The sequence below is a fragment of the Rana temporaria genome, chromosome 9 (genome assembly GCF_905171775.1).
Source record: "Rana temporaria chromosome 9, aRanTem1.1, whole genome shotgun sequence".
In the NCBI taxonomy this organism is placed as follows: Eukaryota; Metazoa; Chordata; class Amphibia; order Anura; family Ranidae; genus Rana; species Rana temporaria.
This window is the reverse complement of record NC_053497.1, coordinates 34,412,764-34,436,197: the sequence shown is the minus strand read 5'-3', so window position 1 is coordinate 34,436,197 and position 23,434 is coordinate 34,412,764. Positions and strand designations below refer to the sequence as shown.

At 48.9% G+C, this 23,434-nt stretch overlaps 1 protein-coding gene across 1 annotated transcript in view; it reads left to right on the top strand.

The window, feature by feature from the left end:
- Window positions 1–3,297: 3,297 nt before the first annotated feature.
- AKT2 (AKT serine/threonine kinase 2) overlaps window positions 3,298–23,434 on the top strand; it is an 82,388-nt gene continuing 62,251 nt past the window's right edge. Inside the window, exon 1 of the mRNA XM_040323144.1 lies at window positions 3,298–3,397. The gene's annotated coding sequence lies outside the window, so the exon portion shown is untranslated. The remainder of the gene's footprint in view (window positions 3,398–23,434) is intronic.

The window sequence follows — 23,434 nt, the reverse complement described above, 5'->3', positions numbered from 1 at the left end:
TAGCCGCGGAATTTGAATTCCGCTGGGGGATTTACGATCCGCCGGCGCAAGTTTCGAGGTAAGTGCTTTGTGAATACTGCAAAATTGCGCCGGCCGATCGTAAATCAGATAGATTACGCGGATCTAAAGATCCGCTAATCTATCTGAATCTACCCCACAGATTTGTAAAGAAAAAGTGCAAGAAGAGGCCTGGTCTTCAAGTGGATAAAGTTCAGGTAGCACGTTGTAGTGTAGGTGTGCTAACATACTGTAACCTACTATCATTTTCATTGGGATGCCTTTTTGGCAAAGCTCCCAACTTTGTGACACAGGAAAGATGCATGAAGTACTGTATGTAGGCAATAGATACAATCATGCCACCCCTCCAGTATCATGGACCATAAAGATTGATGAGCAAAAACATTTTTTTTGTAACCCAAAACTGCTTTTTTCATCACTAATTTTCCTTTATTTTGGCTTATCAGAATAACAAATGGAATAATTTGGGAGAAATTTGTGTCTAAAAACGGGACAATTAGGCCCCTTTCACACTGGGCAGGGGAGGTGGGGTAGCGTTATAGCAGCGGGATTTTTAGCGCCGCTATACTGTCGTATTTACCGAGATATTCGGTGCGTTTTTAACCCCCGCTAGCGCCCGAAAAAGGGTTAATACCTTCTGCAGAGGCGCATTGCCGGCGGTATTACCGCGGTTTCCCATTGTTTTCAATGAGAAGGAGCGGTATAGGAGCGGTAAACACCCCGCTCCTATACCACTCCAAAGATGCTGCTGACAGGAGATTTTTTTTTCCTCCCGCCAGAGCATCACCTCAGTGTTAAAGCCCGAGGGCTTTCACATTGAGAATGCTGGGGCAGAATTTTTTCAGGCGTTATTTATGCGATATTTTTAGAATACGCCTCAGTGTGAAAGGGGTCTTACTTCAAATGTTGGGAGCTCTGCAAAGGGAAGTGTGACCCACATAAGTACACTTATTCCACCTTCAGCCCCCGTTCACATTGGCGCGATTTGAGACAGGTCAAATCGCATGACAGTCAAATCAGAATGTATTGGCAGCAATAGAAGTGTTCCAATGTGTGCGATTCCGACTTTGCGGCGCCGCACCGATTTCCAAAGTTGTTCCTGCACTACTTTTGGCAACTTCCGGGGGCGATATCAATAGACATCTGTGCATGACTTAGGGCTCTTTCACACGGGCGGCCCGTGCTCCTCTATGGAGCCGTGGATGTCAGCGGTGACATGCCCGCTGACATCCGACCCGCTCTGATCCGCCAAAGTGTGACGGAGGAAAAACCTACTTTTCCATCCGTCTGGCAGATCGGGTGAACACGGACAGACGGTCCATGTTCATCCGATCCCCCCATAGGGGAGAGCGGAGAAAAGACAGGGCCGTCCCTGCACAGTGTGCGGGGACCGCCCTGTCATCCGCCGGCTCAGAGGGGATCAACGGAGCGATCCCCACTGAGCAAGCGGAGGTTCACGGGGCGGATCATTTTGAATCATGTGTCCGGGTTTCAGTCCACCTGAAACCTGGACACAATATTCAGACAGGTATGTGGTTTAGAACAGGGCCAGATAGGAGGTTGAGGGGGCACTATGCACGCCACATTACCATTCTCTTTCAAATGCCCAAAGGTGTCCCAGGTCTGCTACAATACTATAGTGTATGCTAAAAAAAAAATGTTTTTGCTGTGCGCTTCTAAAGTGTTCAGGATTGGCTTAAAGAAAAAGTGTCAACCCTACTGTGCAGGTAGTCCTATTTATGTCAATTGGGACACAGGGGCTGCACAGACACAGCCTCTATTCCCAGTTTGACATCCGTGCGCGTGCACGGCCCTGAACGCACATTGGTTCCGGATCATGCACCTGCATGGATGTCTAGTCAAGTTCCTCCACCCCAAACTCGCTCATCCATGTCTTTATGGACCTTGCTTTGTACACTGGTGTGCAGTCATGTTGGAATAAGAAGGGGCCATCCCCAAACTGTTCCCACAAAGCTGGAAGCATGAAATTGTCCAAAATGTCTTGGTATCCTGATGCCTTAAGACAGTGATGGCGAACCTTGGCTTAAGACTGGGATGCCATTAAAGTTCATGTGCATGTAAAGTCAGGCGTCTACTTTTGGGAATATAGTGTAGGTTTGACAATGCCTGTGTGAATGTGGCTTGTTTACGCGGGTGTACTACAGTGTACACCCTTGCCAGTGCCATGTTTACCAGCATAGAGAGGCGCAGGTGTTCAGTGCATCCCTATTCAGAAATGCAGAAAGTAGGATTGCCACCTTTTCTTCAAGCACTTTAGCGGCGCACAGCAATTATTACTATTATTATTTTATAGTATATATTATGTAGTACATATATTTTGTGATTAAATAACATTTATAGTCATATGAAGTTAATCACAAGAGTCCCCTCTTACTTCAGAGTCCACAGAGTTCCCCTTATATATCTGAACTTGCAGAGTTTCTTTACACTGTAAGGGGGGACTCTGCAGACTGATGTAAGGGAGAACTCTGACCTAGGCGATGCTCTGGGAATCCTGATTTAAGGGGGAACACTGAGAACACATTACACTCTCCGCGTAGACAACTGCAGACAGCAACCCTGCTGGGAAGCCAGAGTCTGGTCTGAATAATGTGTCCGGGTTTCAGGTGGTCTGAAACCCAGACACATGATTCAATTCCAAACTGTCCGGGTGAATCCTGGACAGGTGGCAACCCTAGCCGAAAGTCACATTCGGAACGCAGTGGCTGCACTGACCAAGGCGGATATAGACGCTGTTCCCAATCAGACATCCATGCGAGCGCACGGCCCTGAACGCATACTGTCTGCATTCGGGACTGTGCACCCTCACAGCTGGCAATTTGGGAACAGTGGCTGTGTCCATGCAGCCGCTGCATCCAAAACGACACGAGTTGGACTTCCTGCATGGGGGTGCGAGGAACACTTGTGCATCCCCATGCAGGTAAACACGGCCCTCGCACAGGCGTATGCTGTTGCAGTGTAGACGAGGCCTAATGCGGGATCCCCGCCAAGGCATTTTTCCATTGACATGAGCGTTAACGTGCGTTGTTGCGCTTTGTGTCCTCATAACCTCTTAATGTTTTGAGGAAAACCTAAAATATATTGGACTTTATTTAAATATCGCTGCCCACTATGTCATTTTCATCACATTGTTGTGTTTTATACATTGTAGGCAGTTTCCTATAACGTATAGAACATCGGTACGCCAGTCAGCTGCCCTCAGTAAAAATGGCGGCTCCGGTCTTTCCGGTGCTGTTCAGTGCTGGGGCGGATGTGGGCGGACATTGTCGACTCTATTCTCTGTAGCGTTGTTGGTTTCGTTCGGAGGGAGACATGAGATCGGGGAGCGGCGGGGTGAGCGGCGCCTGACCCCGGGAAGGTAAGGCGGAAGAGAGGCCCTGGTGCGGTCTGGATCTGTGTGTGTGGGGGGCGTGAGCATAAGGCGGAGGGTTAGGCCGCTGGAGGACATAGGGGCTGAGGCCTGAGCCAGAGAGCGCTGCTGAGAGCTGTACACAGAGGCCTAGGGCAATGCACTGCAGGGACATGCTGGGCTGCTGGAGGAGCCACACAGGGGCCTGGCACTACTGAGCCACACTCCACACAGAGGCCTGGCACTACTGAGCCACACTCCACACAGGGGCCTGGCACTACTGAGCAACACTCCACACAGGGGCCTGGCACTACTGAGCCACACTCCACACAGGGGCCTGGCACTACTGAGCAACACTCCACACAGGGGCCTGGCACTACTGATCAACACTCCACACAGGGGCCTGGCACTACTGAGCAACACTCCACACAGGGGCCTGGCACTACTGAGCAACACTCCACACAGGGGCCTGGCACTACTGAGCAACACTCCACACAGAGGCCTGGCACTACTGAGCAACACTCCACACAGAGGCCTGGCACTACTGAGCCACACTCCACACAGAGGCCTGGCACTACTGAGCCACACTCCACACAGAGGCCTGGCACTACTGAGCCACACTCCACACCGAGGCCTGGCACTACTGAGCCACACAGGGGCCTGGCACTACTGAGCCACACAGGGGCCTGGCACTACTGAGCCACACTCGTGCCTGGCACTACTGAGCCACACTCCACGCAGGGGCCTGGCACTACTGAGCCACACTCCGCGCAGGAGCCTGGCGCTACTGAGCCACACTCCGCGCAGGGGCCTGGCGCTACTGAGCCACACTCCGCGCAGGGGCCTGGCGCTACTGAGCCACACTCCGCGCAGGGGCCTGGCGCTACTGAGCCACACTCCGCGCAGGGGCCTGGCGCTACTGAGCCACACTCCGCGCAGGGGCCTGGCGCTACTGAGCCACACTCCGCGCAGGGGCCTGGCGCTACTGAGCCACACTCCGCGCAGGGGCCTGGCGCTACTGAGCCACACTCCGCGCAGGGGCCTGGCGCTACTGAGCCACACTCCGCGCAGGGGCCTGGCGCTACTGAGCCACACTCCGCGCAGGGGCCTGGCGCTACTGAGCCACACTCCGCGCAGGGGCCTGGCGCTACTGAGCCACACTCCGCGCAGGGGCCTGGCGCTACTGAGCCACACTCCGCGCAGGGGCCTGGCGCTACTGAGCCACACTCCGCGCAGGGGCCTGGCGCTACTGAGCCACACTCCGCGCAGGGGCCTGGCGCTACTGAGCCACACTCCGCGCAGGGGCCTGGCGCTACTGAGCCACACTCCGCGCAGGGGCCTGGCGCTACGGAGCCACACTCCGCGCAGGGGCCTGGCGCTACGGAGCCACACTCCGCGCAGGGGCCTGGCGCTACGGAGCCACACTCCGCGCAGGGGCCTGGCGCTACGGAGCCACACTCCGCGCAGGGGCCTGGCGCTACGGAGCCACACTCCGCGCAGGGGCCTGGCGCTACGGAGCCACACTCCGAGCAGGGGCCTGGCGCTACGGAGCCACACTCCGCGCAGGGGCCTGGCGCTACGGAGCCACACTCCGCGCAGGGGCCTGGCGCTACGGAGCCACACTCCGCGCAGGGGCCTGGCGCTACGGAGCCACACTCCGCGCAGGGGCCTGGCGCTACGGAGCCACACTCCGCGCAGGGGCCTGGCGCTACGGAGCCACACTCCGCGCAGGGGCCTGGCGCTACGGAGCCACACTCCGCGCAGGGGCCTGGCGCTACGGAGCCACACTCCGCGCAGGGGCCTGGCGCTACGGAGCCACACTCCGCGCAGGGGCCTGGCGCTACTGTGCCACACTCCGCGCAGGGGCCTGGCGCTACTGTGCCACACTCCGCGCAGGGGCCTGGCGCTACTGTGCCACACTCCGCGCAGGGGCCTGGCGCTACGGAGCCACACTCCACGCAGGGGCCTGGTAGGCGCTGAGCCACGCAGTCAGCATACAGCACCCTCCTGACTGTCTTATGACCCCACTCCCCTGGCACTGTTTACTCGGGGGGGGTTGGGGTCTAATTTATAGTTTTGATGTTAGTAGTACTGCCAAAAGTGTACATATTGCTGTACATTGGGCCGAATTAACATTGGCATACATTCATTCGTAGGACATTTATAAATGCATACAAGTGTGTGTATAATGACTTTTTGGGCTCGTTCACCCTGCCTGCATGCTAGAACACTCAGTTTTGGGGCTCATTCACATATATATGTGGAAATCAGCGGCATTCTGCACTAGAAAACTGTCAGTCTCCATAATGGCTCATTGGAAACCAATGTTTTCAGCATGCCCTGTTCACATTGGAACGTAGGCGGCAGCTGCAGAGAATTTCTGTGATGCTCCACAGTGCTCTGTCGTTGTCTTTCTCTGCACTGCAGCTGATCTGGGGTGTCTAGAAATATAAGAAAAATCCCATTAAAGGAGTTCTATGGTCACAGAATACTTTAATTTTACATAAAACACCAGCATTGTAATAACAATACAAATAATAGTTATTTTTGACAATCCAATACAACCTTCATTCATGTTATGAGTTCTGCCTGTCTGCTGGCTTTTCACAACTTCCCTCATCCCCTGCATGCTTTGCAGCTTTCTGCTGTTTACTTTCCATTTCTAAGGACTACATATCCCATGGTACCTTGCTGCCTGCAAGCTGATTTCTGTACTGACTCATGAAGCTCCTCCTCTCAGCACCTCTATAGTTCAGACGGCAGGCTCTGTGAAATGTGCGACACAGCGGTGCCTACTCACAGGGGCATAGTGATCACAGAATTTTAGGTGGGTTCACACTTCTGCACTGTGGTTTGTAAGCTGTAAAGTGAAGCTCCAGGCTCCTTTCAGAAATATTAAAGCGGAGCTCCACCCTAAAGTGGAACTCACGCTGATCCGAACCCATCCCCCCTCCGGTGTCACATGACACCTTTCAGGGGGGTGGGGGGTGCAGATACCTGTCTAAAGACAGGTATTTGCACCCACTTCCGGCCACACAGTTTCGGGTTAACTGCGGGCAGAACGTCCCCCCCCCCCCCCTGTTGTGCTCTGGGAACACTCGGCTCCCAGAGCACAGCGGGAGCCAATCAGCGGCGCAACGCAACTCGCGCATGCGCCGTAGGGAACCGGGTAGTGAAGCCGGAGCGCTTCACTTCCTGGTTTCCTCCCTGAGGATGGAGGGTGGAGCAGCAGAGTGACGAGCGATCGCTCGTCCTCTGCTGCGGACGGCGCTGGACTCCAGTATTAAAAGTCAGCAGCTGCAGTATTTGTAGCTGCTGGCTTTTAATATTTTTTTTTCGTGGCACATCCGCTTTAAGTCAGCAGCTACAAATACTGCAGCTGCTGACTTTTAATATTAGGACACTTACCTGTCCACAAATCCAGCAGTGTCTTCACCCGAGCCGATTTATCAATCGTCTCTCGGGGGCTGGCACCGCCATCTCGGGTAAGGGAAACCAGCAGTGAGGTCTTGCGGCTTCACAGCCGGTTCCCTACTGCATATGCGCAAAGCGCGCTGCTTTTTGTCAATGGCCCAGCGGTGGCGAGGGAGGAAGCGAGCTGAACTTCCAGATGAGTTTGCTTCTGTGAAGCCGGCTAGACGTGGGGGCTAGTACCCCCCCCCCCCAAATTGGCAGTGGAGGAGGCAAATAAGCAGAGCTTCCCCTTTTGGATGGAGTTCCGCTTTAACCTGCGGTTTCCAATAGACTTTCTATTAGGTTGATGCAGCATGCAGGACTTTTGGTGCACTTTCAGAAAACGCATGACCTAAAAGTCTATGGGAAACCGCAGGGTAACCACATGAAAACCGTGGGTATACCCACATTGCTGCCAAGCCACAGCAGTGTGAAACCGACCTAAAGGAGGTAAATGTGTGGAGATCTTAAAGTAAGTTTGTAAACTACAAGATTGTTTAGATTAAAAGGCATAGGATAGAAATAATTGGAATACAATGTGAAAGTTAACGATTCTGTTTTCACTATAGATATTCTTCACCTAAAATAGCTAAATGGTGCCTTGTGTTGTAGAACTAAGGTCCCCGAAGCCCATGCGGCTAGTGTGAGCCAGCCCTGTCTGCGGTCAGATTACTAGGCAGCAATTAGCTGGTTCAATGCCCTGAAATGTTTGTTTTCTTTAAAATCGCATCTTCACTTCATCTGAGCACCAAAAACCAAAAACACCTTTTAAAGCAGGGGTCCGCCTTAAAAAAAAAAAAAAAATATATATATATATATATATATATATATATATATATATATATATATATATATATATATATATATATATATATATATATATATATATATATATATATAAAAAGCCAGCAGCTACAAATACTGCAGCTGCTGACTTTTAATAAATGGACACTTACCTGTCCAGCGCGCCTGCAAGGTTGGCAGCCGAAGCCGATCTGTCACGCTGCTCTCGGCTGCCGCCGCCGCCATCCTCTGTAAGGGAATCTGGAAGTGAAGCCTTGCGGCTTCACTTCCTGATTCCCTACTGTGCATGTGAGTCGCGCTGCACGTCCTCACTGGTCCCTGCTGTCTTCTGGGACCTGAGTGTCTCACAGAAAACAGCGGGGGAGGACAAAGTAGGTGCCGGAAGTGGCGTAGGTCACCGCGATCACCGAGGTGATATATGGCCAGAAGTGGGAGCAGATACCTTTATTACACGGGTATCTGCCCCTCCCCCCTGAAAGGTGCCAAATGTGACACTGGAGGGGGGGGGGGGGGAATTCCGAAAAAGTTTAAGTAACATGTGATACATTTGCCTATATGTCTCAGTTTACTGCTCCCTGCTAGCCAGGTTATTGATGTGCTAATGTCCCCTCACTATTTCTAAAGGTTAATTGATCTATTGTGTTGTGTGAAGGAGAGCTGGGTTTAAGTGGCTTGTGTTAATTATTCTGATTGCTTCATTGTGGTAATTATCTCTCTATATGCGGGGTCGAGCGGTCTGGTTGATGTATTCAGTACAGCTAGTGCTCAGCGTCATTGATGTCATTGTCTAAAGAAAATGTGTTTCAGCATCGGCCCCGTTGTGTCTACCTAGTCATCTGTATGGAAGCCCCAGTGTGAGGGGGGCGGAGATTTGTCATTGTAACAGTTTTGGAAATGACATATAAGCTGTGTGATATAACATTAAAGTCTGTGTTGTTCAAGCAGTAAGCTGGTCTCATGTGTGGCTTTCTGGGCGATTCCAGGGATATCCCTCCTCGTGGAATATTGGGGTGATTTTCGTTATGGGAAGAAGGGAACGTTGACGGGGATATCATACCGATACCGTCACAATTGGTTGGTAGCAGTGGGATTTTTCCCTTCTATTCCCCTTCACACCCGGATTCCAAGCAGACACTGGAAGAACTACTGGAAGTTCGTGGAAGGATTGCTAGCAACAAAACCAAGCGGGTCATCATAGCAGAATCAATGGAGCTAGACCAGGAGGACGGGATTGCAGCAACGCCAGCAGTACAAGAGATGGAGACACCAGTGATTCAGGAGGAGGAATCGCCAGCCAACAAGCTAATGAGAGAGAAGCTAGCGTGGTTCGGCCCGAACCCAACGCCAGATGTGGTACTGAAAGTGATGGACCTGTTAGCGAAGGAGGCTAAAGAAATAAGAGACGCAGAACTACAGAAGGCTAAAGAAATAAGAGACGCAGAGCTACAGAAGGCTAAACAAATAAGGGACGCAGAACTACAGAAGGATAAACAAATAAGAGACGCAGAGCTACAGGAGGATAAACAAATAAGGGACGCAGAACTACAGTTAAAACTGGCAGCAGTCCAACAAGCAGCCGCACATTCTCCAAACAGTGAGTACAGCACAGCAGACGCAAGGAAGATTCCGTTTAGCGCTTTTAAAGCTTTTGATGAAAAGGACTGTGAGATTGATAACTTCCTGGCGGATTTTGAGCGACAATGTAACCTGCACCGAATAGCTAGAAGAGAGTGGGTTGCAATATTGTCAGGCAAAGCTTCTGATGCTTTCCGGACCGTGCCAGATCAGGATATCCATAGCTACGCCCGGGTTAAAGAAGTGCTCCTGGCTCGTTATGCAGTAACCCCAGAGTCCCACCGACAGAAGTTCAGGGACTCACGCAAAACCACGAAAGACTCTTATGCGGAATGGGCATGCCAATTGTCCCGGTCGGCCTCTAACTGGGCTAACAGCAGCCAGGCCACCACCGCAGAGGACATTTTGCAACTAATGCTCCTGGAGCAATTTTACAATCACATCCAGACGGACGTCAAAGACTGGGTGAGAGATCGCAGGCCCATGACTCTACCAGAGGCCGCGAAGTTGGCGGATGAATATGCAGATACTCGCAAGACGAACCAGGTCACACCACAGGAACAACCTCCACCACAAACGGTGCCCTCACACCCACCAACCGCTAGATACCAACCTCCTAACAGACCGGTGACATCTAGCCCTCGCTATCATCGCCAGGAGGGCAACGAACAACGCTGCTTCCGGTGCAAACAGCTGGGTCACTTCAAGCAGAATTGCCCCATGAATGACAACACCAGGTCAAATTGGTCTCAACCTGGGTACCGCCCACCAGCAGCAGCCCATTGTGTAGACTCGGCTTGGGATCCAAAGGAGCTGGGTCAGGAAGAACCATTGGGCACCCCTTACGAAGCCCTCATGGTACAATCTGTTATTACGGACAACAGGGAACACCATTGTCAGCTGGTCATGGGCGACAGCCCTGAGCCGGAGGGGCCCTGGAGGGAGCTGGGCAGAAAGAGGCACCGCCGGCCACCCTTCAAGAAGAAGAGGTCCTGGAAGCCGTATAACAAGCTGACCTGGGAGGAGAAGAAGCGACTGGAGGAGAGGGAGTCGCAGCGGGCGTCCCAGATGCGTGCCGAGATGTTCGCCAAGGGCCCACCGGTGGCCCCTTACACCACCACCCAGTTCCTGAAGATGAAGGACCACGTGGAGAGCCTGCAGGACATGAGCAAGCAGGAGCTGATCCGTGAGTACATAGAGCTGGAGGAGTGCATAAGCCGCATGGAGGAGGAGAACAACCACCTGAGGTCACAGCAGCATGAACTGGAGATGGAGCTGGAGAAGCTCCAAGAGGAGAACCGGCGGCTGCGGAGGGAGCAGGGGGTGGCTGACCTTATGGGGCTCTGATTCCCCTCCCCCCCCCCCCGGACTCTGAGCACCAGTGCTACAGCATTTCAACAAATATAACTTTTTCTTTTTATGAATCTCCTGGGATTGTCACTTCAGAGCCATAACCTGCCCCCTCCCATAGCGGGACACCTAGACGGCGGCGCACAGACCCATTCGCTGTCTTCACACTGACTTCTGGTGACTTTGCAGATCGCACAAAGACTTGGGGACTGACCGGCGTGTGATCTGACGACCCGGTGACATACCTGAGTCTGAAGCAGTTGCCAAGGGAGGTCAGTCATGCCAAACGGAGTTAACCTCTGACTAATAGCTCTAAACCCGTCAACCCTACTGGACCAGGGAAGGTCCAACCGGGTTTGCCGGAGCAGGGAGCAAAAGGGGGGCCATTGTGATACATTTGCCTATATGTCTCAGTTTACTGCTCCCTGCTAGCCAGGTTATTGATGTGCTAATGTCCCCTCACTATTTCTAAAGGTTAATTGATCTATTGTGTTGTGTGAAGGAGAGCTGGGTTTAAGTGGCTTGTGTTAATTATTCTGATTGCTTCATTGTGGTAATTATCTCTCTATATGCGGGGTCGAGCGGTCTGGTTGATGTATTCAGTACAGCTAGTGCTCAGCGTCATTGATGTCATTGTCTAAAGAAAATGTGTTTCAGCATCGGCCCCGTCGTGTCTACCTAGTCATCTGTATGGAAGCCCCAGTGTGAGGGGGGCGGAGATTTGTCATTGTAACAGTTTTGGAAATGACATATAAGCTGTGTGATATAACATTAAAGTCTGTGTTGTTCAAGCAGTAAGCTGGTCTCATGTGTGGCTTTCTGGGCGATTCCAGGGATATCCCTCCTCGTGGAATATTGGGGTGATTTTCGTTATGGGAAGAAGGGAACGTTGACGGGGATATCATACCGATACCGTCACATAACATTTTTGGGTTGGGCTCCACTTTTATTAATTTTTAATATTCAAAGAAAACCCAGCGCAGAAAATACTGCGGATCATGAACAATCATTTATCATAAAATACTGTTTTCACCCCCCCCCTTTTTTTTCATTGTTAGACCCCTTTCACACTGGGGCGTTTTTCGGGCGTTTTTTAGGCGCTTTGGCGTTTAAAAAAAGCCTGTAAAGCGCCTGAAAGAAGCCTCATCTGCAATCCCAATGTGAAAGCCCAAGTGCTTTCAGAGGCCTTTCACACTGCCAGCGCCCGAAAAACGCTGGTAAAGCGCTGCTAAGACCCCTTTCACACTGAGGCGCTTTTCAGGCGCTTTGGCGTTAAAAAAAGCTTCCTCAATGGGAAGGGGGCTTTAGGAGCGGTGTATTAACCGCTCCTAAAGCGCTGCAAAGAAGCTGCATGCAGGACTTTTTTTGACGCCCTGCCAGCTCAGCGCCTCAGTGTGAAAGCACTCAGGCTTTCACATTGGGATTGCAGATGCAGCTTCTTTCAGGCGTTTTACAGGCGCTTTTTTTAACGCTAAAGCGCTTGAAAAATGCCCCAGTGTGAAAGGGCCCTTATTGCATTTCCTTCAACCTCTAAGTACCGGTTGACACCCTTCGAATCCACTGCAGTTTCCCACATCGCACCCCAGTTCACACTGCCAAATGCAAACTGCGGGGATTGTCGATACAATGTTAATGACACCCCCATTTCAGCTTGCGTTATAGCACTGCGAGCTGACAGTTCAGACATGAATCGGATCACATTGGGGGGCGAACACCCATGCGATGCGATTCTGGTGCGGATCAAAAAAAGATCCTGTGGGAGTTTAGTCCGAATGCAGCCATACTATCTGTATGGCTGAAATCGTATGGCACGGATGTGAGTTGCACTGCAGTATGGCGAGAATCGCATGTGATCTCGCACCACGCAGAAGTGTGAACTGATACTCGGCCAATTCCTGTCTGCATGCTTTTGCTCCAGCATCAGCTGCATATTGTTGCTGTAATCTGGGATCCTGATAATGGGTCATGCCTGTGTTTTGTTTGTACCCCCCCCCCCCCAGCGCATGTAAACAAAGGAGCAGGATCCTAATGACATCAATGCCCTTATATGGATACATGACCATGTTTAGTCAGTGTCATTGGCTAAACATAGGCAAGTGTCATATGGTGGCAATGACGTCATCTGCATCCCACCCCTTTCTTATTGTCTGTTACAGGGCCTGGAATGGGAGACTGCAACAACTTTTGAAAAGATAAACATACAAAAAGCTTCCATGAGGTTGATTAAATTCAATCTACTTTAATAGTATATGTATAGCCCCAATTTGTTTTTTTTTTTTAGTTTGGCAAAAAGTAGGGAACGGTTAAAAAAAAAAAAGTCAGGTTATTTTTCGCCATCTGTGTCCAGTTGCATAGATTTCCCTTCTTTTCCTATCTAGGAAAATCTCCCCGAAAGTCAGGGGAACCCCGCTTTTATACCATTCTTTCAAAACCAGATTCCCCACTGAAAGATTTACTCCCCTTCTGCCCCGAGGAGAACTTTAAGGCTGCATTCACACCTGAGCGACAAAACGCCGGACGCTTCTGCCGCTAGAGGGGAGAATTCCCATTGCTGTCTATGGAGATGGTTCACATCTCATAGACGCCGAACGCCTGTCGCCTGAAAAAAAGTCCCGGACCCTTTTTTTCAGGTGACAGTGGCGTTTTCCCATTGACAGCAATGGGAAGACTTTTGAAAAAAAAAAAAAAAAATTGAAAGTTTCACACCCGCGGCAAAATACGCCGCTACCGCCGAACGCGGCTGTCGCTCAGGTGTGAATGGGGTCTAACATATTTAGGTAGATTCAGTAGATAAGACGACCTAACTCCGAATCTACGCCGACTTATGTTTAAGCGTATGCTCAAACAGAGATACGCTTAAACATATCTAAGATAGGATGGCTTGCGCCGTCCTATCTTAGATTGCAATATTTTGGATGGCCGCTAGGTGGCGCTTCCATTGCGGTTGGCGTAGAATATGTAAATGAGGAGATACGCCGATTCACGAACGTACGCCCGGCCGACGCAGTACTTTTACGCCGTTTACGTAAGAGATAGGCCGCGTAAAGTTAGAGCTAGGCCCTATTGAATAGTAATGTCAAGTATGGCCGCCGTTCCCGCGTCGAAATTCGAATTTTTTACGTCGTTTGCGCAAGTCGTCAGTGAATCGGGATTTACGTAGTTTACGTTCACGTCAAAATCAATAGGCCCGTGCGGCGTACTTGGCCGCAATGCGCAGTAAAAAAAAAAACGAAAAAAACGTGAGGTCAAGCGCCATTAACATAAAACACGCCCCCTCAAACACATTTGAATTAGGCGCCCTTACGCCCGCCGATTCAGGCTACGCCGACGTAACTTGGCAGGCAAGTACATTGTGAATCATGTACTTGCCTCGCTAACTTACGGCGGCGTAGCTTAAATTCCTTAAGCTACGCCGCCGCCAACGTACCTGAATCTACCCATTTGTGTTTTGGTGACAGCGGTCATCGGGACATATAGAAGGCTGAATTTCCCCAGTAGGGAAATGGCAATAAAAATGTCGGGGGCTCTAACCCTTCCCTACTCTATACTTGCCTAATCCATCGAACGCAAGACCGGTCCCTGCCGCTTCTGAATCACCCCCCCACGCATGTTAGCGGCCTTATGATGTCTGGAACAGTCCATGCACAACACCCATAGACCAGCTCTGGACGTGATGACAGCAGGAACAGTCCATCACTGGACATGGGAGGGGGGGGGGGCGGCGCTGTTTTCCGGAGGATCGGGTTAGTATAGCCTTTCGATGCGCCCCTGGACAAAACAAGCAGTTAACCCTTGCAGTGGGAGTTCCCGGAGTTCTTTAAATTTCAACAACCCCCTTCACAAACATTGAATCTGCTGCTGCCTATGATCTCTTCATTCATACATGATTTCATTGAAGCCTCATCCGTCTGCTGTGAGAGGAAAGGGCAGGCTATGAAATGTAAACAATAGTAGTGTTCACATTTGTGAACCTTCAGAGATTCCTCCATCCACCTCGTTTGTGTGGATGGTGGAATCGTTTATATTTATTTTTTTCATTCAGTCCACAGACTGGGGAAAAAAAACTACCCTGTATGGCCAGCTTAAACCCGTGATGACATCATGAGGGAGGGGAGGAGCATCTGTGGGCTACCTGGAAGCCAGTGCTTCTGACACTCCATGAGTGCTGCAACATTTTATATAGCTCTCTTTAGGATAAAGATAATTCGCCAGAATAGTGATTTACTGCAATTTTTTCAGATTGCCCTTTTGTATTTTTGTTTTTATTCCTTGCCAATTTTTATGACTGCAAGCCCAGGCAACGCTGGTGGGGACAGGTGGATTATGGAACCTGCATAAAAGCTGCATAATATTTTTTGCTTAGTGGTCGGTTATTCTTTCTGCCTTATGTTGACCTTTGTAACAATCAATAACGGCTCTGCAAATGAAGGATTGATGGTCAGCACAGCAACTTGTCCACAGCAATCAACCCTTGTAATTTCTATCATGACGGTCTTACTTTAAGCTTGATGAAAGCACCAGAAGCATTGGGGCCGCAAACAACATACTGGGCAGAATGGAGGATCCATTCCACTCCGGGTGATCAGATCAGAGGGCAGTTGGGTGTAAACAGAAAGCTGGTCATTGTGTCTGTGCCCATAAGCATAAGCAGAGAAGACTTATCTGGTCACTTTGCTCAACTCGGCAGGGGATCAGCAGACGGAGCAAAACTGCATCCAGCCCATTTGAAAGGGGCCTAAAGTTAAATGGGTTGTAAACCCTCCTGTTTGTTCACCTTAATGCATCCTAGGTATCCCTCCCCCATTTTACATACCTGAGCCCTGTATTGTCCCACGGCGAGGACATGCAGTCTCTCTGCCTGGGGTTTTCGGCTCTTGATTGTATAGATTGATAGCAGCACAGCCATTGGCTCCTGCTGTTGTCAATCAAATCCAATGACACAGGCTGAGTCTTGTATGTTGGACACGGGAGCGCGCCTGGAAGAGCGCTTCTTCTAGGGTGTTATCTGATGCGGGGAGGTGCAGTGAGAGCTGCCGGGGGACCCCAGAAGACAGCGTTCAGGGCCACTCTGTGCAAAACGAACTGTACAGTGGAGGTAAGTATGACGTGTGTTTTTTTTTATTTTTATTATAAATAACATTTAGTATCACTTTACGTTCACAGGAAAAAATTGTCTATTTTTTTCACATGAGCCTGCAATGCATTACACCCATGATCAATGAATGACTGATATAATGCCAGACTTCTGCCAGTTCCAAGGTATGGCCTTCAGTTGGAGAGCTGGAGGAAATCTCAATGGACTAAGCCCCCATTCACATCTAGGCGTTTTTACGCCTGTAGTGCTACGCCGCTGCCGTCAGAGGGACGAAAACACATGTCCCCCTATGGAGATGGTTCACATCTCCACGCCTGCCGCCTGAAAAAAGGTCCCGGACCTTTTTTTCAGGCGGCTTTCGGAACCATCTCCATAGAGGGGGTCAATCTGGGGCACACCTAGGCGGACAATACCGGCGTTTTGTCGCCGCAAATCGCGGTACAAAACGCCGCTACTTGTACCGCGATTTGCGGCGACCAAAACGCCGCAAATTTGTCTGCCTAGGTGTAAATGGAGCCTTATGGCCCAGATTCACAAAGCACTTACGCCGACGTATGTCAAGTTACGCCGACGTAAGTGCAAATGTGCGCCGTCGTATCTGTGCGCAAGACCCACAAACAGAGATGCGCCTAAAAATAGGCTTCACCCTGCCGACGTAACTAGCTTACGCCGGCGTAGAGTGGGCGCACATTTAGGCTGGGCGCATGGTGCCGCTCCTATTGATTAGCTATTCAAACATGCAAATGAGGGAAATACAGCGATTCACGAACCTGCGTGCGCCAGACGCAGGCTACGATAGGTGCGCGTAAGTTGTACGTCCGGCGTAAAGTTATGCCCCGTAAAGGAGGTGCAACCCAGCAGCAGACATTCAAAGGTCTGCACCAAGGAACACAAGCCGGCGCATTTTACGTTGGACGTGTGTCTGGCTGGGTGTAGGTTACGTTCACGGCGTACGCAGTGATCCGGCGTATCTTAGGCAGTTGTTCCGACGTGGTTGTGAGCAGGCGCAGGGGTATGCGTCCATGTTACGGCCCATGCGCAGTTCATTATAAGTACTTGTCTGGTGCTCGGCCCATCATTTGCATGGGTCACGCCCATTTCCACCTACGCCGGCCTGCGCCTTTGATACCCACGCCGGCGCAGCGGTGGGAGCACTGGTTTTCTGAATTCCATGCTTGTCTCTCTGCGCTGCGTCGGGGTAGCGTACATGGGTTACTCTACGGCGGCGTAATGTGCGCCATGCTCTCTGTGAATCTGGGCCTATGTGTTTGGCAATTACTGCACTCACCGGTATATTGAGAACTACAAGTTCGTCTGCCGTAGTGGAAAACTGGATTTGTAGTTCATTTACAAATCTCTTGGCTGATGTTTTGGGGTGAGGAAGGGCTTTGCTTTTGGAAACATTACACCCTAAATATGGGTGTAACATGTTGCAGAAGGTGGCGTAAGGCCCCTTCCACATGGGACGGGCGCCATTGGAGACTGCCTGCTCAGCGGGGGAACCTGTCCGCTGATCCCCACAGCAAGCGGATAGCTGGTCCGCTCTGCTTATGAGGAGGGATAGACAAATCCCGCTCTTCTCTAGGGGTGGTCTGTCTGATCCGCCAGACGGAAATTGGGGATCTGTTTATTTTTAGCGGATTGGCCGTTGGCGGGTTTAATCGGACACATCTGTTGACTCCTGCGGCTCCATAGAGGAGAATGGAGGGTCCGATTGGTCCACTAGTGTGAAATTGGACTTGGCCTTTATGAAAGGTCCTCCGGTATTGGAGTATTGGAAGGCCTATCAGAACATGACCTAAAAAAAAACACTGGTGCTGGTCCTGGATCCTGGATACACTTCTGCATCAGCATGTATGAGGCCAGGAACAGTTGCTATTCGTAGAGACAGGTGACTAAAACATTTTTCTGTAGAGATTTTATTGGTGATGAAGACACGGCCAGGTGGAAGAGCGGAATTCTTGGGGGTTTCCTTTTTTATAAGATGGATACCATCGGTGATGAGGCAGCTGTGGCCAATGAAAACATCACATGATCTAAGAACATAGCAGCTGTTCATTTACATGTAATAAGTTTCTTGCTAACAGCTGTCCCTTTGTATGTGATCTGCTCTGTGGAACAGCTGAACAGTTGTCAGTTTACCTGTAAAATCTCACAGACAGGAGCTGGATGCAGAAGTTCATCTACTGCCTGTGTAAAGTCACCGGTCCAGGTGTTTGGGTGACGGGGGAATTCAGAGTTCTCTTCCGCAGATGGTGCGCTCCTCATTCATTTTGATGCAAAGCAATCTGTTCCTCGCCAATTCTAACATTCTGCTCGGTACACTTAGTTGTTTTTTTTTGCCTTGGAAGTGAAGTTTCATACCTGCGCTCATAGGAAGCAAACATGGTGATGCTCTTAGGACCCAGTCGAGTTCAGTGTATTAATGTTCCATTGCATGTTATAGGATCAAAGCTGATACCTTTCTTATTGCTATGGGGAAGTGTGTGTGTATATGCATTTTTTTTAGCCCTAAGAAAATCTGCTGGTTAGCGGCACTTTCAAAAACGGTATACTTGAAAGTAGAGCTGCACGATTCTGGCCAAAATGAGAATCACTATTCTTTTGCTTAGGGTAAAGATCATGATTCCCGCGGCGTAAAACCGTTCACATTATATGAAAAAAATTGGGCTAACTTTACTGGGTTTTTTTTTAGATATTTTTTTTTTTTTTCATTAAAATAATATTTTTCCCAAAAAATTGCATTTGAAAGACCCCTGAGCAAATACAGTGTGACAAAATATTACAACAATCATTTTATTCTCTAGGGCAGGGGTCTCAAACTCAAATTACCTGAGGGCCACAAGACAAGTTTTCATATGCCATGGGGGGCCGCATGCAAACTTTCAAACTTCAAAAACAACAGTACAGGTGTATGCGAGCGCATTATTACCACCAGCACTGGTGTAAGGCAGGGTTTGACAAATTTGCTTGGAATCTAGGAGCCAGCTAAAAAAGTTAGGAGCCAGAAAACGCACCCCGTCCCGACGAGCTTGCGCGCAGAAGCGAACACATACGTGAGCAGCGCCTGCATATGTAAACGGTGTTCAAACCACACTTGTGAGGTATCGCCGCGATTGGTAGAGTGAGAGCAATAATTCTAGCTCCTCTGTAACTTAAAACATGCAACCTGTAGATTTTTTTAAACGTCGCCTATGAAGATTTTAAAGGGTAAAAAAGTTTGTCGGCATTCCACAAGCGGACACAATTTTGAAGCGTGACATGTTGGGTATGAATTTACTCGGCGTAACATTATCTTTCATAATATTAAAAAAAAATGGGGATAACTTTACTGTTGTCTTATTTTTTAATTAAAAAAAGTGTAATTTTTTCCCAAAAAAGTGCGCTTGTAAGACCGCTGCGCAAATACGGCGTAACAAAGTATTGCAATGATCGCTATTTTATTCTCTAGGGTGTTAGGATAAAAAATATATATAATGTTTGGGGGTTCTAATTAGAGGGAAGAATATGGCAGTGAAAATAGTGTAAAATGACATTAGAATAGCTGTTTAACTTATAATGCTTAACTTGTAATACCAACGGCTCACCACCAGATGGCGCCAGCTCACAAAAAAACAAAAACAAATTTTTTTTTTTTTGCTCCCCCACTTCCACCCTGCCTGCGGGCCATTTATAACTGGTCCGCGGGCCGCAAATGGCCCGCGGGCCGGTACCTTGAGACCACTGCTCTAGGGTCTCTGCAAAAAAAAAAAAAAAAAATGTTTGGGCGTTCTAAGTGATTTTCTAGCAAAAAAAATCAACAAATGTCAGAAAAAGGTTTAGTGCAGGGGTGCCCAACCAGTGGCCCGCGGCCTCCTGCTTTGGGATAGCAGGTTCGCAATCCCAGATCGCAGGTTGCTGACTTGTGTGAAAGCAGCCTTAGGCCCATTTCACATGATGGGTTCAACCCACACAGACCCTCCATTCATCTCTATGTAGAGGCAGATGTAAACGGACTTGTGTCCATTTGCATCCACCTACAGCCAATCTAATCCACAAAAAAAAAAAAACAGAAGGGGATCTGTCCCCTTCCATCTGGTTGGATTGGATGGGAGGGACCACAGAGAAGAGTGGGCTGTGTCCATGTCCGGTCTGTATATCAGAGCGGACAGGGATTCTGTCTTCCGTCCGCTCCATTTATTGTGGCCCGCGACCAGTAACCAAGTCGCTTATGTGGCCCTCGCTCTTCAAAAGGTTGGGCATCCATGGTTTAGTGTTTAACCACTTCAATACCATGCACTTCCTGCCCAGAAAGAATAATTTGTTCTGCGGTTTGCTGAGGTCAGCAGAGCTGTCCTTGGGCCTTACCATGCATTTGTGATCGGTGCCGCTCAGGCCAAACACCGTACTGCACACCGCTTTTGTCTGAATCCTGTTCGTTTTGCGAGACAACGCTCGCAAACCGAGTTAGGATTCTTTTAAATACAGTGGTCATATTGCGAAACTCTGTTAACCGCGTTACTCGCAATTTGAGGCTCCACTGTAAGTTTTCTCTTTCACTGATGGGCACTGGTAAGGTGCCACTGCTGGGCAATTCATAACCCCCCCCCCCCCTTTCCACTAAATCATTTGGACCAGTGCACAAAGCAAGGTCCATAAAGACACGGATGAGCGAGTTTGGAGTGGAGGAACATGACTGGCCTGCACAGAGTCCTGACCTCAACCTGATGGAACACCTTTGGGATGAATTAGAGTAGAGACTACCAACCTGGCCGACTTGTCCAACATCAGTGCCTGACCTCACAAATGTGCTTCTGGAAGAATGGTCAAACATTCCCATAGACACACTCCTAAACCTTGTGGACGGCCTTCCCAGAAGAGTTGAAGCTGTTATTGTTGCAAAGGGGGGGCCAATTCAATATTAAACTCTACAGATTAAGACGTGTGTGTGTGTGTGTGTGTGTGTGTGTGTGTGTGTGTGTGTGTGTGTGTGTGTGTGTGTGTGTGTGTGTGTGTGTGTGTGGCAGGTGTCCCAATACTTTTGACAATGTTTTGGGACGTATGTATGGATAAGGACCAAACTGCAATTTCAGTGCCCACAGGTGACCTCTACATTCACACAGCAATGTACAGTAAAAAGCAATAGTCTTATTCCAATGCTTTATTATTGTGAATGTCAAATCTCTTGGCCCTTCACTGTTCTGCCCAGAGAGTACTTGGATGCAGAAAAATAAAGGCAAACGCTTGATTGGTTGCTGGAAGCACAATTTTCATTTGTTCCAGTTCTCAGAAATCACAGAGCAGCTTAGTGATTATGTATACTTTGTTACTATACTGAGTATGAAAATCAAATAGAAATTGTCTAGAGACTTTTTTTGCTCCTTAAAATTCTGTGCTGGTAAATTTTAGACAATTTTTTTCTCTCGCAGCCTGCAGAAAGCCTTTTTGTGGGCTGAACCAACATTTCAGAGAAAGCGGCTGATCTGTGTACGAGGAATTGGTGATATCTGCGTGTCTCTGGTTTCTTGTGAATTGATAAGCTTCCTTCTCAGAAGGGACAGGCGGCGGCGGCTGGACCTGTACTTTCCTTGTGCATTACCAATGACCGTTTATTCATAAAATATAAGTAGAAGAATACTACTCACAAACTAGCATTAAAATATGGCTTATAAATCTTCCGGTAATTACAAAGTAAATACTGCCAATCATTTATTGTTTCGATTAATCGGAAAATAGCCTTAAAAAAAAAAAAGTGCATTTTTACATTTTTTTTTTTTTTTGGGCCAATTCGTTGTTGGGCAGATTACAAAACATAAATTGCCACAAAAACACATTACATGCTTTTCTCCAGCTTCTCCATTGAAGTATATTGAACCCATTTTTTTTTTAAATGGCACCGTTTTGCGTTGAGTCCTTGCCCTTTCCAAAATACGCAGCTGCCGAAAAAAAAAATCATGGATGTGAACGTGTCCCATAGGAAAACATGTAAATGAACTGTAGTGTGTTTCTGCAAAAAGCACCAAAAAACAGAGGTGTGAACCCAGCCTTAAATGTATAGTAACATAATGGGGGTTAAAAAAACTAAAATAAGTACAAGAGCAAATAATCGCTACTGTAAGGGGTTCATTTTTTTTACTGTGGGACATACAGTACTATAAAGGGCTAATTTTTTATTTTATTATGTTACTGTCCGATTAATCGATTTATGAAAATTGTAATCTATTAATTTCATAATCGATTAGTTGTTTTGGCCTTAGTACTGATTAGTGTGTTCTGACGGGGGTAAGTCCCCTTCTCAGAACACAAACGCACAGCAGGAGAGATTGCTAATAATATTGCTTGTTTTAGACTACTGCCACACTGAGGTGTTTTGCGCCGCCGGTGGTAAAACGGCGCTATTTTTAGCGCTGCTATTCGGCCACGAGCTGGGCGCTTTTAACCCCCGCTAGTGTCCGAAAAAGGGTTAAAACCGCCGGCGATGCCCATTGATTTCAATGGGCAGGGGCGCTTTTGGACATTTTTGAGCGTCCTGCCAGCGCACACCCTCAGGCTTCTCACACTGGAGTAAGAGGAGCGGCTCTTTCAGGGCGCTTTGCAGGTGCTATTTTTTTTTTTTGAATCAAAAGGTTTTTATTGCTCATAAAACATACTGTTACAGGAATACGATAAACAGAATGACATCTTGCATCAATACATTTTAGTCTATTACAACAGAATTGCTGGTCATACATCATAGACTTTACTACACAACAGTGCTCACATGTCCTATGCCACTAAACCCCACCAAGTAGCCTAGTTTGAACCAATTCCAAAGGGCTTAGGCCAGGTATCGCAAGCCAGGGATCCCAAAGTTTAAGGAACTTCCCTGCGTTACCTCTATGCTGGTAGATAAATTTCTCCATTAGCAGTGTCTTACCCATATGCTGGACCCAGGTCTTTAGCAAAGGCGCCTCCCTTGATTTCCAATGTATGAGAATGAGCTTTCTTGCCTGAAATAGAGCTCTAGCGAATGCCACCCTGGTGCCTTCCTCCTCAATCACCCCCTCCAGGACACCTAGTAGCAGGTGCTATTTTTAGCTCTATAGCGCCTTAGTACAGCGATTTCTCAGAAAAAAAAACGGAATGTACCAGGCATAAGACATTCCATATATTAATCTCCCCCCCTTTTTTTCTTTTTTACATTTAACCAGAGGGTTGAACTAAAATAATTTTGAGTACTTTTTCTTTATTTACCCTGCCTGCACTTCCTGGTCCAAGTGAGAATGATTCAGCTTGCGGGGATACTTGTGTCTTGCATCCCAAAAGTATTTGGGGCCATCACATTGCACACGTGTGGCGGTGCGTCATCGGGGGGCTCGCTGCAAGAAGGCTCCAGTGGACAAAGGAGGGAACTGGTAAGTGTTCCTCTCTTCCAGGTGGGAGAACGATAGAGCCCAGAACTGTAATGTCCACTAAGCAGACGGGGACATTCTGCAGAACTGCACGCCATCAAAACTGGCCGTACGTTATACTAAACAATTGATATTGTTTTACAATTGACCTCATTCTATGGTTTTGGTAAATCTTAGGAAAATTGTACAAGGAGATTGTATAATGCAGGACTTGACAAACCCCAGGCGCCAGGTCGCCATGGTGCGCTGTGCGCCCCCTTTCCCCTATGTATCCCTGGCTCTGCTTGCCCAATTGCAGGCAGTGATCTGAATAGCAGATGCTGCTGGGTAGAGGAGGAAGCAGGACATTGGTTATGTTGTATATCGCCGCGCACGTTGGAATGAGAGCAATCATTTTAG